A 5,425-nucleotide genomic window follows, 5' to 3' on the forward strand; every position below is an offset into this window, starting at 1 on the left:
AGTTACTTGAGAGAACTTTATAATTACATAGCTTGCACTGCACACTGACCTACATGTCTCCCAGAAACAAACCCACTGAAGACTCTGGAGAGCAGAAAGATGACATTTCCAGAACTATCAGGAAGTAAGCACAAAAAAATTAAGCTGGAGTCCAGAAGATTCTCAAATATTCTGTACGTTTGATTAGGAAGGAAATAGCTGCTTCCCAGAATTCTTAAAAAAAAAAAAAAAAAAAACAAAAAAAAAAACAACCAAAAAACCCTGAAGAATTCTGTTTGCTGATTTGTAGCTTTTTCCTTCAACTTGCTGTCTTTCATTTTTCCTTTTCCCCTTGGTGATAACAGTTTGCCTTCTTTCACATTATGGCAGTTTTAAATTTCAACATTCCTGGTAGTGTTATGTCATGTGTGAGCTATGACATGGTTCATTAATTTGTATCTACCCAATTAAAAAAAATACATACTGTCTCCTTGTCTGTGCAGCAGACAAATCATGAAGATTTCCACACAACCTGCACCACGAGCACTCTCTGGTTAAACTGTTCTTATTCTGTCCAGGTTAATCTCATTCACAAGGCTTCTGCCACAGCAGAATTGGAACAGGTAGGGCATGTGAATGTGTAACAAGTTTCTTTCAGGAAACTTGACATCAAACCTCAGCACCCCAGAGTCACCCTGCAGGGCAGCAGCCTGCCCCAACACACTGAGCAGTGTCCAGTCCTCCCATCACACACACCAACACCTTCCTGAACCCTCTGCCTCAGCCTGCTTCATCTTGTACCTGGCTAACTCAATTACCAGGAAAGGTAAAGCTTTGAGTTATTTAATGCTTGAAAGGCACCCAAACTCGCTTTCCTATAGGCTTGAATACCAGAGGGTAAGGCCCAGCAGGCTGGTGATGTGGTGAAGGACAATTGCTGTGCACCCTGGAGCACCCCACCAGAAACGCCAAGCAGCTCCCTCTGCACACTGAGGCCTCAGAGCAGCCAAGCCCAGCATTCAGTGTTTGTCCTCTCCCAAATGTCCTCAACTCCAGCTCTCAGCCTTTGGTTCCCTTCTGAAGGGGACAGAGGCACACCAGAGGTGCCCTCCCTCCTCAGCAGCAGCCTGGGAGCAGGAGGGCAGGGTTGGGCTGTTTTCACCTGATCCACACCGGGGAGAGGAAGGCAAGGAAAATATTCTGTGTTCTGATCTCAGGGGCAGCTGCTGGAAAGCTGCTCAGCAGTTTGGAATGTCATAAGTAGTCCCTTTGGAGCTGGGTTAGAGGGAGATGGAGACAGCCAAGAGCAGGGAGCAGATCACTGTGTAACCATGGCCTGAAACTTGCTGCAAAGGCACAGACACAGAACTGCATTCTGACACACACAGCTCACTCAGAGCTTGCAGACAAGCCCTAAACTGAACCTTTTTATCTCATCTGCTTTCCCTAAGAAACTGTGTAAGATACATATTGGTACAGCATGTCTAAAAATAAATCCAACAGCATTACTGGAGGGGAAGCTACAATGTCTGAATGAGAACAAAAATAATGATTTTTCATCCCACTTAAAGTTCAGGAAAAATATTCATGTTTGCCAAATAAAAAAAAAAAATGACAAAAACTGATGGGAACGGAAAATATTTTCGTGCTGAGAGGATATTACAAACAATGGTGACTCCAAGTCAGATCTCTCATTATCCTTCTCAAAGGAACTCTCCGAAATGTAATGCCCAATTTTTGCAAGAATTATGTAACCTTTAAACAATACTACTGAAAAGACTTTGTTGTCTAACTTTTATATAGTTATTTCTTTAACAAATAAAGATGGGATTGACCCACCCCATTTATTTGGGAATTTCTTCTGGCCTGCTGGGTTTAATTTTCAGCCCTTCTGGCCATGGTTTTTAAGCTTGGGCTTATTTTTGTTTCTGGATTTATTCCAGAAGTTCAATGAAAAAAACAATGTCAAGGTAAGTCTGATGATTCTCAGCTTTTAAGCCTAGAAAAAGGTAAGAAAACAAAACCAGCTCTTAACATCTGTACTCAAAGCTACTTTCTATCATTTCCTATAACTACTTGTCAGAAGAGAAGGTAGATGCAGGAGCTTTTACAAGAGATCTGCCTTAATAAATACCCCTAATCAATAAATGTAGACACCAACCAGAGGTATTATACAAATCATAATTCCTCACCCAGATGGTTTGAAAGCCCCAAGTGTTGTTCATGATGCCAGCCTGTGTCAGTACACATTTTCTACATAAAGCACTGCAGAAGGAAAGCAGGGAGTGCTTCAACCTGCCAGACCAGGAGTTGAACAACCCGAGGTGCTAATACACATTTTTCAGATGCTTCCCCATCAGAGGCACAGGGGTGATAATTTGCAAAAGGGGAACAGCTGGTTAATGCCTTACAGCCACACCCAATCTTAGGATGAATCCAACCAACTGTGGCTTTAAATGTTCCAAAACAGCTACAGAGAGAAAAACCTTTGTGCTGTCCTCTGTACAGTGGCCAGTGACCCATTTCTACACCACTTGCTGAATTAGCTACTCCAAAGCATGAAAACAGTTTTAAAGACACTGGACTTCCAAAAGAGAACATGCACTCATTTCAGAAATGCAGCCTGAAATCCAGCAACAACCAAATGAAAACTCCATTGTGTACAGAAATTCATTTATAAACATGGTTATACTACAATTACCTGAGGAAGTTTACGCATAAAGACATTACATTTCACTCTCCTGCTTTATGTATAATTAAGCTTTGCAGGAGAGGACACAAGAATATTAAAGGAAAAGTAAAACTCTGTTACTGACTGGATCTAACAGCTCACATTTTATGGCACCTTCAGTCCCACAGAACAGGCCAACGAAGACAAGAAAAAAGTGACACACACACTGGCCACACAGCATTTCTCACTAGCTGTACTCAGTCTCTCATGATGGAACTCGTGCTGAGAAAAGGCTTAAGCAGGTTGTGTTGTATATTGGATCACAAAGTATTTTTTATTAAGAAACACCAACAGTTGCCAGTTCTGTAAGTCCTTGATAATTCTAGATTATCTGTAATATACTTGAAGATGCATTCAACTGGTAAAGCATTTCAGTCTCCCACTTCAGTGCTTGCACTGATCAGTTCAGGTCAGACCAGCCTTTCTGGTTTGTTGAGGGACAAAACACTTCAGTTATTGTTTGCTTGCCTACAAGGAATATCCTGAGGTCAACTTAAGTCTTGTTATTTTAAAGATTCTTACTAGATTTAACAAAAATGTAACTTAATCTTATCTCTGCTCTAGCTGTTGAGAACATGACTGAAGCTGTCATGGTTCAGAGTGGTTTTGCAGATCTGGATCTCCCTTTAAATCCAGATGCCACTCAATATTCAGCAGATCAACTGCCTTATGTTTACAGAGTTATCCAGCAGGCAAATAATTACAGTATTTTGTTTTAGTGGTCTACAAAACAGACTAATTTCATTTTACACATACAAAGAATGCTTAAAACCCTGCTCCAAACATTCATCATCTGGCATGATGGGGGACATTTAGGTTCCAAGAGGAGCAGCATTGGAGGATCCCACTGTGAGCTTTAAGAGAAAATTATCTCTAACACACCTTGGGTTTGGAACATTTTGGGCCTGTCTGAAAGCCTATTAAGCTTATATGGTTCCATGCTGAAAAATGTTTTCTGATGCATCACAAGAGGAAAAAAAAGGGAGTAGAAACTGGATCTAGCCAATTTTTTTTTTTATCCTGTGGTCTTCTAAAAATAAAATCCCTGGGGTTGCCAGGCAAATACTAGTTCCAGGAAAATACTCTGGGGCATAGAACAGACTCTTTTTAATTGTTTTATCTTCAAGGAAATGGCATGCTCAGGACTTGCTCCTCTGAGACAGCAAAACCGTATTTGGGACATTAAGGTGGACAGGACGAGGTTTCTATTTCCTGACTGTGAGGAAGATGTGACTTTTCATTTTTACTTGAAGAAATTTGTTGGAACTTAAACAGCTCCGAGAGCCCAGAAGGTCAACTCAATGGGCTCAAGACAAAGCTTGCAGCAAAATTCACTACAGAAAGATAAATTCTGTGTGGGGAAATGGAGTTGTACCATATGTATCACAGGAACATGCTACTAAGCAACTTCTTAACAAGGGATAAAATATCTGCAACTCACAAAAAGCTGAAAATGATGTAGAATTTTCTCTTTTTAAAAAAAAAAAACACAAAAAAACCCCCCCAAAAAGCCCACTCCATTATTTGAAACAGAAAATGGAAACAAAAACTTCAAGACGGATAATTCATAATTACCTGACTGCTCAGGTAGCATGCAGCTTCCCAGCTCATGTTAACTTATTCACTGCAATAATTACAGGTGATTTTCCCTGCGAATTGTAAACTCAAGTCTGCTCTAGCTCATCTACCCTCCACAGCCCTAGAATATGCCTCACAGCTGAGCAGAGCTTTTATGAATTTAATATACAGAGTTTTGCCTTAGCAGAGGCCATGCAAAAAAAGCTCTGGGCTCAGCCAGCATGTTCAATTTGCTGTGGGTTACCCAGGGTGAGTCCCCTGCTGTGAATTACCCCAGGTGGATTGCTGGTGCAGGTCACCCAGGTGCCTGTTTCTCCACAGATAACTTCCCCCCCAGCCCGAGTGCATCTGCATTGTTCCCCCACCCATCCCTGTCTCTCCTGGCTCAGCACAAGCACCAGGCCCAGGGCTTCAGGCTGCTGAAACTGCTCTGCAGTCAGACAGGGCAGGAGGAGGCAGGTAATGAAAACTGAATTAGGAACTAGGGGACTGTCACTGCTTACCACACAGCTAAGTCTTTCAGTTCTCTGTCTTCACAGACTGTCTTCATCCGTCTACCTGCATGTAAAACAAGGTGTGAAAATTATTTAAACACCAGAAGTGTGTACAGCAGAATCATCCTTACATGCATGAAACCATAAATACCCAATTAATGGTGAAGAAATAGTTTAATGGAGAATGTGGTCACATAATAAAGGATCAGGTCCTGCTCACCTGGAGACAGGCAAACATCCACAGACAACTGGACAGGGGAATGGAGAATGAAATGTGAGAAAGCATCATATACAGGAAAGACTCTTGTATTCTGCTGCAGACTTCAGTACCTGTGAGCTCCACTTTTACCATTTAACCAAGCAGTTTGAGGTAGGCATGAATTTACCCATGGACACTGCAGTGAAATGCACACTCTTGGGAACTTGATGGTGCTCTCACATGGACTGGCCCAACCCTTTCCACTCATGGAAAGCACAAGCCAGATCAGAAATCCACCCTGATGATTTTTCCCCCCAAAAGGGTTACAAGTGCATTTTTATTTGAAGCAAATGAAGCATTTGAAGTATTTATTACCCTCAAGACAAATCTTCAGGCTGTCAAAACCCCTCACTAATAAAAATAAATGCAAGAATAGCCCACAGC

The sequence above is a fragment of the Heliangelus exortis genome, chromosome 6 (assembly GCF_036169615.1).
Source record: "Heliangelus exortis chromosome 6, bHelExo1.hap1, whole genome shotgun sequence".
NCBI classification, from domain to species: Eukaryota; Metazoa; Chordata; class Aves; order Apodiformes; family Trochilidae; genus Heliangelus; species Heliangelus exortis.